Here is a 13892-nt window from a genome sequence, read left to right on the forward strand (position 1 = left end):
TACATGTACCTTTCCTTGACTTTTTATAATAGACTCATGTGATAATTGCCATTTTGTTATTTCAGACATAGTAAACTATATTATTTATTGATTCAAAATGGCTAATACCAGCCCAATTCAGCTGCTCACTAATCCCTAGAATAGAGATATTGGTATGCCCCATTCCATTTTTTGACTATTTGCAATTGTTTGTATTACCTTCTTTCTTGCTAAAAAGCTTTCCTTACTTCAAATTGTTGACTTTAACAATTAGCCATACCGTGAAGACCACAGGGGTTCTTGTGTCATGCTGTACTATAAGCACTGGATGCTAACTGCAAGGTCTATGAGTCAAACCCATTGACAGATCCTTGGAAAGCCCAGTCGTGGCTGGAACTGATTTGCCAGTACTTAACAGAAACAATAAGAAAACGGTAAAGAGGCCTGGTGACAGATAGGTTAACTATTGTGTTACTAAGCACAAGGTTGGAAACTCAAACCCACCACTCACTTTTGTAGGAGAAAGATGACACTGTTTGCTCCCGAAAAGATTTGATGTTTTAAAACCGGACATAGCGTCACAGTGAGTCAGAACTGACTTGGCGGAAGGTTTGTTTTAGTAGACAATAATTGTTTGTATTTTTCCAATTCTCTTCTTTATTGGAAATTTCAAATTATGTCATTGCACAGTAATACTACTATTGTTGTTGTTGTTATGTGCTGTGGAGTCGGTTCCGACTCATAGAGACCCTACACAGGGTTTCTGAGGCTGTAAATCTTTACGGGAGCAGAACGCCTCATCTTTCTCCCGTGGAACCGCTGGTAGTTTCGAACTGCTAACCTTGCGGCTCGCAGCTGATTCGTAACCACTACGCTAGTCTTTTTTTTTTTTTAATGTGGATTCATGTTCATTTCTATTTTACCTTGTGTTGTTGATTTCAAAGGAAATTCTTCTTTATGTTTTGTTTTCATCAGAGCACTGCTTCAGGTGGCTTTACAATTTTCAAAACTCATGAAGCTCCAGCATGGCTTAACTTTGGATCCTGCTGAACATGTTTACTATCCTGAATCCTAAACACCTGTATTTTGAAGGCAGTCACTGTGCAAGCCCCAGCCTACTGACTCATTTTCAAAATACTGAGTATAGGGAGCAGGTGTTGAGTTGCCAGTAATAGAATAAAGGAAAGGTATAAACTGGGCTAGTTAGTAACATGGGATGAATAAACTATTTCCAGGCTCATAGTTTGAACTTTCTCAGAGTTAGAAAATCTTTATTAGAATACCCCATCCCTTAAGGATGAAATCTGATGTGACGCTGTAGGATAACCACTGAGTTGCTCACTCCAAGGTGAGCCAGTTCAAACCAATTAGTACTCCTTGGCAACCATCTATAGGGTTTCTATGATTCAGAACTGACTCAGTGGCACTTAACAACAACAGCAGCCCTTAACAATTAACTTCATCTGGCTATAATTGACATCTTACTGCAGAGTTATTCATCTCAACCAACTTCTGATGCATAGAACCATGGTTGGACATGCATTCTTTCACTTTAAGATAACTAAACTAAAAAAATAAAACAAGCAAAAACAAAAACTCATTACCACCAAATAGATTTTGACTCATTGATTCTCTAAAGAACAGTGTAAAACTGCACCTTGGGGTTTTTGAGACTGCAAATATGTATATGAGTTGTGGTAGTTGTTGTTGTGTGCCACTGAGTCAGCTAAACCTGTATATGGTTTCTGAAGAGCAGATTGTGAGTTTGAACTGCCAGCCTTGCTGTTCAAAGCTACTTTGCAGACCAGCACATTAATCTACAAAGAGCTTCATTTTACTCCTGCTGAGTATCATGTGGGTTTGAACTGCCAACATTTCAGTTCAACCAAATGCTTAGCCACTACTTTGCACTATCAGGGCTCCTCTTAAAATAACTGTTGTTAAGTGCCTTCAAGTCGATTCTGACTCTTAAAGTGATCCTGTATAGAGTGTCTGAGGAGCAGATGGTGGATTTGAATAGCAACCTTGTGGTTTAAGTTGACCTTGCAGTTCAGTGCTTATCCTACAGAATTAAGTATCATAAATATTTATCTCCTAAGGAATGCAATGTACTCAACTTTATAAATCATTATTTAATCCTAGAGCAGCTGGTAAGTTTGAGATTAATTCATGTAGCATGTGAGAGAGGAAAGAAGGAAGAATGAATATATATATATATGTGTGTGTGTATGTGTGTGTGTATAGACATATGTATATATATATATATGTGTGTATATATACATATATACACACTAGAGTATATTATTTTAGCATCATATTTAATTTTTCTTGAGATGTCACAAAGTAATAGCATTCATACAAGCCCATGCAACATGAAAATCATTGTCATAGTAGCAAACATTTATTGACAACTTCTGCGTAGCAGGTATTTTTCACATGCATTAAAGGTATACATTTATTTGAGCCTTAAAATGATCTTATTAGATTAATACTATTAGGGCATGCACATTTTACAGACTAAGAAACTTGAAGTATAGAGTTCAGCAATTTTCATAGTCAAAAGAAAGAAGGAAGACACCTCAGTGGCTCATTGATTAGGCGCTTTCCTGCTAATGCAAAGCTCAGGGGTTTGAACCCACCAGTTTCTCCACAGAAGATGTAGCAGTCTGCTCTGTGAAGATTTACAGTTAGAAACCTTATAAAGTATATTTACTGTGTCCTATGGGGTCAGTATGAGTTGGAATCAACTAGACAGCAATGGAGCAGAATCAAGATTCAAACACAAGCAATGTGGTCCCAGAATCCACTTTCTTAAACACCACACAGTACTACCTTTACATATGATGAAAAAAGTTGGTTCTTATTTCCAATTTAAAGGAGATATTGGGCAGAATCATTTTATTCCCCTCCTTTCCAAAATCACAGTGAAAATGCAGTGAAGATGAAAACACAGGAAAACCATCTCAAAAAATACTGGGGGAAAGTTTGAGAAAATCAGAAACATTTTCATGAACTTCTGGAAAACAGAAACATATGGAAAACCGTCAACAGACTATGAGTGAGACTGCAGTCCAGACAGCACTATGGAGTGCTGTATTTCTAATGGGAAAACAGGCATCAAACAAAAAGTTTCCAGAATTGGAGAATAAGAGCAGAAAGAGACTGTAACCAGGGAATAATTAAAAGGCAATCCTCAGAACAGCTGTGGCACTCATCAGTCTCTCTTACTTCTTCACTGACTACAGTGAGGCTAATGGTTTCAAGAGGAAAAATCGAATGATAATGGTACAAATTACATAGGGCCATCTGGGAGCAGTTCGAGCCCAGCAGCCACTCTGTGGAAGAAAAGATGAGACCTTCTGCTCCTGCAAATATCTAAAAAGCCTCAAAAACCCTATAACAGGGTCCTTATGAATTGGAACCAACTTGACAGCACTTAAAAACAAGCGATGGGGATCAATATTCTAAAAGAAGACATCTTTATTCTGTCATTGAAAGTGGAGTGCAGTCTGTTAAAGATCAAAGTCTGCTCTTCCTAAAGTGAAGGTAATAACTTGGCACTTGCTTCCCTTGTATACACACAGAGCTCATAGTCATGTGAGCTAATAATATCATTCAGTAGAATTCATAATTAATATAGTTGGGAAAGCAGGATTGCCAAATAGTTGAGAAAGAGCACACAAAAAACGGCCAACTTAAACTAAAGACTGAATCAGGACAAAAAAGATGGCACAGCACACAGAAAATGGCTTTAGACTATAGATTCAAACAAGGAGAAGGGGAAATTCAAAGGTAAGTACATATATGGAATATCAATTCAGGGATTTCAGCAATCATGTAATATGTATACCTGTATATAGACTCCTGAAAAAGTGGAGAAGAGGCAATAAAGAAATTGTCAATTTAATTTTCCAATGACAAAGAAATGTAAATCTTCACTGCCGGGAGGAATTATAAAAGAAATACAACTAAAAATCTCCTGGTAAAATATCAGGACTGCAAAGATTATGTTAAAAGCTTCCTGTAAGAAAACACAAAATAAAACAGGCTGCCTATAAAAGATGACTAGACTGTCATTAGGTGCCCCGTTAGAAATAACAGGTTGATTCTAACTCAAGGTGATCCTATGGGTTACAGAGTAGAATTGTTCCATGGGTTTGTTTTAGTTTTAATTTTTCTATAATCTTTGTGGAAGCAAATACCAAAGCCTTTCTTCTGTAAATAGTATTGTATAGGTTCAAACCAACAAACTGTAGGCTACTAGATGAGAGCAAAGCATTTATACCACACAGGGATTTTAAAAATTCTAGGCTTTCTACTCCCGTAAAGATTTACACCCTCGGAAACCCTGTACAGGGTCGCTATGGGTCGGACCCGACTCGATGGCACTTAACAACAACAACAACAACAGAGACTAAAAAACAAACAAACAAATGGAATAATGGCATTAAAGTTTTGAAGGAAAATGACTGTGAATCTAAAATCTATATAATCAAGTATGAATCATGTATAAAAGCAAAGTAGAAACATTTTCTGAAGCACACAAGAACTAAGAAACTTTAATACCATGCACTCCTTGCAAAGTGTTAAAAAAAAAAAAAAAGACAACTTAAGGAATAAGGTGTATCTGAGTCATTATTTTAATCACCTCATATAGGAGAATATTGAAATTGTCATGGGCTTTGATCCTTGGAGAACAAGATGGCCAAAATCATCTCTTATATTTTGGACCTATTGTCAGTAGGGACAAATCGCTGGAAAAGGATATCATGTTTGGTAAGGTGAAGGGTCAGAGAAAAAGAGGAAGACCCCCAACGAGATGGATTGGCCAAGTGGCAGCATTGATGGACTTAAGAGTGGCAACAGTAGTGAGGTTGGCCCAGGATCGGGCAGTATTTCATTTTGCAGTTGTTTCATTTGTATATAAGGTCACTATGAGTTGGTACTGACTCAATGGCACCTAACAACAACAACATACATGCAAAAGCTGGACAAAGAATATGAAACATACTGTGAACTGTCAGAACTAACAAATCTGTCTTAAAAGAAGTCTATCCAGAATGGCTCTTAAAAGCAAGGATGGTGACATTTTGTCTGAAACACTTGGAACATGTCATCAAGAGAAATAAGTTCTTGAAGAAAGACATCATCCTTGGTTACCATAATTAGTGAAAAAAAGATGAGGACTCTCAATTGATGGCGACAGCATCCACAAGCACTGAGAAGCTGTGGCCCCGTGACAAGATGGATGAAAATCCAACCCCGAGGCCCTCCTCAGGATTGCAAGTCATGGACCCTGAGGGCCAAGGATATGACCTCCTGAAGTACCAGGTTCATAGGCTTTTTGCGAACTCACTGGATGGCTACCTCTGTACAATTCCTTCTAGTCTCATATTGTTCATTCTCTGCTTGTTCTTCATGCTCTTAAGTCTGGTAATTGTAGCTTCTGGGAAAATGGTTTCTTTTGATATCAATGTACGTAATGCCTCTTTTAATGGCACTACTTTGAATGTCACTGCCTTAAAAGTATTAGCAGTGTGTAAGGTCTTGGGAACAGATCTCTTTGAGGAACAGGTGGTGACCACCTGGGAGGAATGTCAGAACTGCTCATTATCTAACTATTTAGCTATGTTTGATATTAACTTAAAGCATGAACTTTTGATGTCCATGAACAACAATGTGACAGAAACCCCTTCTAGAGCTGAGGCAGTAAAGCTTCCTCAAATGACTCAGGAAAAGCAAGAACAAGTATAATGAGATTATGAGAAAAGGTTTTGGAGAAAAACTGCCCAGAATTTGCAATTGGAATGGAATGGTAAATTCCGGGAATATTTGATTAAAGGACGATAGTGGCAGCCCCCTCAAGCCGCCCCCAGGTATAGGGTAGCCCCCAGGTATAGGGTATAATCAGTTTAATCCAGATTCTCTTCTTCCCCATGAGGGTATAGTAAACATTGTAGCATTTGGATATGGAACCCAGAACAAGGAAAAGGAAGGTGGAGGGAAACCTCACCTTCATTAGAAAGGTTAAAACCTGTTTCTCACCTTCCCTGGAGCTACAGAAGTAAGGAAGAAAGGATTATTAGTCAATAGATAATCTGTAATAGCTTGCTTGATCTTTTCATATGGAACAAAGGATTTTAGATTATCACCAGAAGCATGATACCCTTGATAAGCTATTTTAAGATAAAATCTGTGAATCATCGTGTCCTGTCTCAAAAGAACAACCACATTTTTTTCATTTTTCTCTTTTGCCTCAAGTTCCTCCTTGATAAGAATAAAAGACTGGGGTAGAATTAGTTCTGTGTGCATTCTTGGCAACAGGACTATCTGCCTGTCAGCTTGCATCCACTCTGGTCTCCGAGTGTTTCTTTCTCTTTCGCCTCTCCAGACATCCCACCTTCGTGTACTCACTCCCTTGTCGAGTCTGGACCCCAGCACTCAATGAGATGGTTGACACAGTGAGTGTAGCAATGAGCTCAAACATAGTAATGACTGTGAAGACTGCTTAAGGCTGATCAGTCTTCCTTTCTGTCGTATACAGGGTCACTCTGAGTCAGGAAAAATACAATGGCACCGAAAAACAATGGTAATAATTTTTCTTAAACAAACACACACGTACACACAATACTTAAATGCAAACACCAGAAAAAATGAAAAATGATTCAGAAGACTAAAAAGTAACATTCTAGAACTATTCACTAATGGAATTCATCATAGTTTCAACCAAAACATTTCAAAGTGAAAATTATTCAGCAGTCCCAGGGAGTAAATACTATTATTTACTTACTCTGTTAGACCTTTTTAAAGTGTTGAAGAGCAAAGATGTCAGCTTATCACAAGGTGCGCCTGACCCAAACCATGTGTTTTCAATAATCTCATATGCATGTGAAAGCTGAACAGTGAATAAGGAAGACAGTAGAAGAATTGATGCCTTTGCGTTATAGTGTTGGAGGAGAATATTCAAAGTGCCATGGGCTGCCAAAAGAACCAATAGATCTGTTTTGGAAGAAGTGCAGCCAGAATGCTCCTTAGAGGCCAAGATGGCCAAACTTCATCTCTCATACTTTGGACATATTGTCAGGAGGGAAAAGTCGCTGGAGAAGATATCATGTGAAGACCCCCAATGAGATGGATTGGCCAAGTGGCAGCATTGATTGACTCAAGCGTGGCTACAATAGTGAGGTTGGCCCAGGATTGGGCAGTGTTTCGTTTTGCTGTGCATAAGGTCACTATGGATCAGTACTGACTTGATGGCACCTAACAACAACAACGTTAGGAAAGATAAAAAGGGAGTTACAAAAACATTGACAATCCAAGAAAACAAAATGGGTGCAATTCAAAAGATAAGATTAAAAAGTTGAAATATCAGAGCAACATATTTACAAAAGTATGCTAATTTATAGTTTTAGAATAAACCTTTATTCAAAATAGGTAAATGTTGAATTATAGCCATGAGCAGAAGACAGCAATTATGTTATATGAGAATACATAAAATGATATATTAGCCATAAGATAGAAATAAGGGAGCACTAGAGAGTAGAAGAGAAGTACCATTTCTTTATTTGAGATTTGTTGTTGCTGTTATAGAGTCTACACTTGACTCTTGATTACAAGAGACAAAAGGACCGACATACTGTGACTCATAGGGCATTCATTGGCTGAGTGTTTGGAAGTAAACTGTTAGTCCTTCCTTACTAGTTTGCCTCAGTCTGCAAGTTTCCTGAAACCCGTTAAGCAACATACAAGTTTCACTGTTAGACAAATGATGGTTGCACTTGAGGTGCATTGACCAAAAAGCTAAGGTTGTTAAGTTTTGTCAAGTCAGTTCCAACTCATAGTGACTATGTATAGGGTTTCAGAGAAGCAGCTGGTGGGTTTGAACTACGGACCTTGTGGTTCACAGTCCATTGCTGATCCTACAGTTCCATGACAGGAGTCCAAAAGCTAATTGTTGCTGTTGTTGTTATGTGCCATAGAGTTGGTGATGACTCATAGTGACCTTGTGTAGGGTTTCCAAGTTGTAGCTGGTGAGTTTGAACCACCAACCTTGCAGTTCAAATGACCCTGTGGTCCAGTACTTATCCTACAGTGCCACTCCAGCATTCATTTTATGAACAGGAACCAGTAAAAGATGCCCTTTATACCACTACTACTCAATATTGTGCTGGAAGTCTTATCCAGAGTGAAAAGGTAAGAAAGGATAACTAAAGGCATTGAAATTTACAAAGATGCAGAAAAACACTCTATTTGCAGCTGAAGTGATCCTATACATAGAAAATTCCAAAGATTCAGCAAGAAAATTATTGGAACTCATTGAAAGATTCAGTAAAGTGATAGGGTACAAAATCAACAAATAAATATCAGTTGGATTCCTTTACACTAATAAAGAGGGTTTTCAAAAGAAAATACTGAAAACAATGTTATTCACAATGTTGTTGTTGTTAGGTGACATCAAGTCGGTACCAACTCATAGCAACCCTATGCACAACAGAATGAAACACTGCCCAGTCCTGGACCAACCTGACAATTGTTGCTATGCTTGAGCCCATTGATGCTGCCATATTGCCAATCCATCCTACTGGGAGTCTTCCTCTTTTTCTCTGATGCTTCACAATAGCCACCCAAAAGATGAAATGCTTAGGAATAAATCTACCCAGAGAAACAAAAGACTTATACAATGAAAAGTACAAAATACTTCTACAAGAAACCAAAAGATAGTTACAAACATGAAAATATATACCATGCGCATGAATAAAAGACTTAACATTGTGAAAATCTCAAAACTCCCCAAAGCAATGTATAGATCTAATGCAATACCAATCCAGAATCCAACATCATGCTTTAAAGAGATGTAAAAGCTGATCACTAACTTTATATGGAAAGGAAAGATACCTTGGATACGCAAAGCAATATTTAATAAAAAGAATACAATTGAAGGCCTGTCACTTCCTGATCTCAAAACTATTACACAGCCATAGTAGTCAAAACTACTTGGTGAAGTAGAGGGTCAGCAAAAAAAAAGGAAGACACCAATGAGATGGATGGGCACAGTGGCAGCAGCAATTGGCTCAAGCATGACAATGATTGTGAGGCAGTGTTCTGTTCTGTTGTGCACAATTTCAATATGAATTGGTATCAACTTGACAGCACCTAACAACAGCAACAAGTGGTCAGAACAATCTGGTACTGGTATGTTGTTAGGTGCCATCAAATCGGTACCGACTCATAATGACCTTATGCACGGCAGAACGAAACACTGCACAATCTTGGGTCAACCTCACTATTGTTGCCACGATTGAGCCCATGGATACTGCCACTTGGTCAATCCATCTTGCTGGGGGTCTTCTCTCATTTTGCTTGGATCAACTATAAACACTCATGGATGCGGAAGTCAAGAAATCAAACAACATATTGCATAAAGCAAATCTGCTGTACAAGACCTTTTTAAAGTGTTGAAGAACAAAGATATCAGCTTGAAAACTAAGGTGCACCTGACCCAAGCCATGATATTCTTAATAACCTCATATGCATGAGAAAGCTGGTCAGTAAATAAGGAAGATCATAGAAGAATTGATGCTTTTGAGTTATGGTGTTGGAGGATAATATTGAAAGTGCCATGGGCTGCCAAAAGAACCAACAGATCTGTGTTGGAAGAAGTGCAGGAAGAGAGCTCCTTGGAGGCCAGATTGGCCAAACTTCGTCTCTCATACTTCAGACATATTGTCAGGAGGGACCAGTCACTGGAGAAGAATATCATGTTTGGTAAGGTGAAGGGTCAGAGAAAAAGAGGTACTGGTATAGTGAAGGATAAATAAGTCAGTGGAATAGAATTGACAACCCAGAAGAAAATGCATCTACAAACAGTCAGCTGATCTTGGACAAAAGGCCAAAAGACATTAAATAAATGGGAAAGAGTTAGTTTCTTCAACAAATGGTGATGGCAAAACCGGAAATCTATTTGCATAAAAATGAAATAAGATCCAATTCTCACACCATATATACAAAACAAGCTCAATGTGGTTTAAAGACCTAAATGAAAAACTAGGATATAAAAGATCATCAATAAAAAATAGGGACAAACTTAAGGACTCTGCTACATTGCATAAATATGCTCTCAAACATAACAACACACTAAGAGCAAAAGATAAAATACATGCCTGGGACCGCCTAAAAATTAACCACGTAAGAGTTCACCAAAATATTACAGAGAGAGCACAAAGACTGAGAAATAATTTTTGCAATGACATGAGACAAGGGACTAACCTCTAAATTTTATAGAAAATTACAGTACTTCTCCAAGAAAAAGACAAATGACCCAATTAAACAATGTGCAGAGGACATAAACAGACACTTCACTGAAGAAGACATTCAGGAGGTCGGCAAACATATGAAGAAATGTTTGTGATCATTAGTCACTGCTGCTGCTGCTGCTGTTAAGTGCCATCAAGTCAGTTCTGACTCATAGCTATCCTGCATCAGGTTTCTGAAGAGCCACTGGTGACCATGTGGTTAACAGTCCCATGCTTATCTTACAGTGCCACACCAGGACTCCAAAATTTGGTTTTCAGATTGGTGGCAGCGGTGGTTGTTTGCCATAAATCTTTATGAGAGTGGTATACCTCATCTTTCTCCTTCAGTTCCAGTAAAACTAACAGCATTTTTCTTCCCAAGATTAAACAGCAAAAAAGAAGACAAATGATGTTTCTCAGCAGGATCATTTGGGTTTGCAATGGCTAAAGAAATTCAATGAGTTTTCACTTTACTACTAGCTTATTGAAGGAGCTCTGGTAGCGTAGTGGTTACGAATCGGGCTACTAACCTCAAGGTCAGCAGTTCGAAACTACCAGTGGTTCTGCGGGAGAAAGATGAGGCGGTCTGCTCCTGTAAAGATTTACAGCCTTGGAAACCCTGTGTAGGGTCACTATGAGTCGGAGCCGACTCCGCGGTACTTAACAACAACAACAACTAGCTTATTGAGTCCTGATGTGGTGCTGTGGGTTAAAGCACTGGACTAGAAAGTCGCTTTGAACCTCAAGGTCAGTAGTCCAAGCTCACCAGCTGCTCCTCAGAAACCCTATGCAGGGTTACTATGGGTAGGAACTGACTCAATGGCACTTAACAACTATCTTAGTGTACAAGATGGGCTGCAAACTTAGATTGTATCTTAGATTATAAACTAGGCTGCTAGCCACAAGATCAGCAGTTTGAAGCTATCAGTAACTCAGAAAGAGAATCTTGTAAAGATTACAGCCTCATGAACCATATACAGGGTCACTGTAGGGTAGAACTGACTCCACGACACACAATCACCATCACCACCACCACTCTTTCTAAATGTGCATTCTGTATAAGCAGAGTTACTTGGAATTGAAAATGTATTTTGGAAAAAAATGATAAAGTATTGGATAAAGATAAAATGATCAGAAAGCTTCAATTGGTTAATGTTTCAAATCCTCTAAAAATATATTTTTTTAAATTCCTAACTTATTTGACCAATTACCTACCTTCTGCCCCCTTTAATTCTAGGATAATAGAAAGTGCTATAAAAAATTCTACAATCAAGGAATAAGAACTATGGCCCTTGAATTAAAAACTCATATTGTGAAGTAGATTGGGATTACATTTGAAATGTAAAAGGAAAATAAATCATCAAGTGGGTTTGTGTCTTGTCATGATTTTCATACACAGGATTAAACATCTGCCATTGCCTTGGAGCTCTGGTAGTGTAGTGTTACGAATCAGGCTGCGAACCTCAGGGGCAGCAGTTCAAAACTACCAGCTATTCCATGGGAAAAAGATGAGGCTTTCTGCTCCTGTAAAGATTTACAGCCTCGGAAACCCTATACAGGGTCGCTATGAGTCGGAACCGACTCCACAGAACATAACAATATTAATAACATTGTCTTGGGCCAGACTTCTAGTGTGGCACTGTGGGTCAACACTAGAATGTGAACCACAAGGACAGCAGTTCAAACCCACCAACTGCTCTTGAGAAACCCTATACAGGATGCTATGATTTGGAATTGACACAACAGCACTTAACAACAACATTGTCTTAGGCAGGTATGCATACATAGAGTTCAGCAATTTTCCAGCAATTGTAAAACTAATCTTGAGCAAATCTCTAAAGCTCTCTAGTTCCATTTCTACTCCTACTGGAGACTCAAGGTACAAGGTGGAGGCTGCTGTATAGAGTCCACAGAGTCACTGAACCAGCTGTTACTGACTCATTTGGGAGATCAGGCTGATTCTTCTTGGTCCCACTTAAGGAACCAAATACACTGAAATATTTGGAAGGCTTGTCTGGAAATTCCATTGTAATAAATACCATAATTCAATAGTCTTTTAAGTGGTCTGCTGTATGTTAGACAGATAAAATAATACAACATATTTTAATTACTTTTTATTCCGAACCATATGTAAATTCTAAACAAAACAGTAAGAATACATATAAGGTAACACTGAATTATTTCAATAAATAACAAATGGTCTTTGATAAGTATAATCTAATTTAACCTCAAAATGTTTTCATGTTTATTTAACAAAGTATGGTTTATTTTATTAAGGAATAAGGAGGAGTTAAGATCAGACCTTATAAATATCATTTAAGCAGATATCAAGGAACCACTGATACACCAGAAGAGTGTGGAAAACAAGAGTCCCTTTATTTACATTCCAAAGTATATGGGTGCATATTCACAGGCACTCAAAAAGTATGCAAAAGCAATGATTAATGCTCAAAATTATGAAATAAGATGAGATTAGGTGCATAACTTTGGAGGGAGATCAATAAGTTGTGATTTCTTTCAACTATGAGTCATATAAGGCTGGTGACTCAGATTCTTAATGCTCACAGACCTCAAAGTTCACTTGTGTAATCATTTCTGAATTTAGAAAAGTTAGAGTATTATGTACCAAGGAATATAAAGTCTACTGGCAAGGATTGTGCTTTCCTTATTGAAAGTTATGGAAGTTCCTTATGAAGCAGGCAACCGCTATCTAGGTTATACCAACTTCAAAACTCCCTTAACTATTCTAGCTTACTTTCAAGTAAAAGAACTACCTTCATGCCTCTAATACGAATCTGTGTTTTCAGGGAATTCTAAAAAGTCTTACATAGGATTTTTGCACATTTATCAGTGCAAGCATTTCCATGAAAACAAATATCCAGGAAAGACCAAGTTAGAACAACTGACCTCAAGGGTCTCCTTCATTTTGACTCATCAATTTAATGTGGATCTGCCTATGTTCATTCAAAATAATACCTCAGTCCAATCAGACTTTACTCATGTGGTTAGCCAAACATCAAACATCATTATGTGAGGGAAATGGATAATAGAAAAATACATTTGGAAGAATGAATTGAAGTATTCTGTGATAACATCTTTTAAAGAAGTTGAAATTCACATCCATCTTATAATTCAATAAAGGGAATTAGAGTAATCACTTGGAACCTTGTTACTGTTGTTAGCTACTGTTGAGTTGGTTATGATTCATAGAAACCCTATGTGTAACAGAACAAAACACAGGCTGTCTTCTTCCTTCCTCACAATTGTTTTTACGCTTCAGCCCATTGCTGCTGCCCCTGTCTTCAGCCCATTGCTGCTGCCACCAATCCATCTAGTTTGAAATCTTCCTCTTTTTCACTGACCTTCCACTTTACCAAGCATGATATTCTTTTCCAGGGACTGGTTCCTTCTAATAACATGTCTGAAGTATGAAAGATGAAGTCTCACCATCCTGGCTTCTTAGAAGCATTCTAGCTATATACTTCTTCCAACACAGATTGTTTGTTTTTCTGGCAGTCCATGGTATGTTTAATAATCTTCTCCAAAGCCATAACTCAAATGCATCAATTCTTCTATAATCTTCCCTTTTCACTGTCCAACTTTCACATGTATATGAGTCTA

The sequence above is a fragment of the Chrysochloris asiatica genome, unplaced genomic scaffold, assembly GCF_000296735.1.
Source record: "Chrysochloris asiatica unplaced genomic scaffold, ChrAsi1.0 scaffold00103, whole genome shotgun sequence".
NCBI lineage: Eukaryota > Metazoa > Chordata > Mammalia > Afrosoricida > Chrysochloridae > Chrysochloris > Chrysochloris asiatica.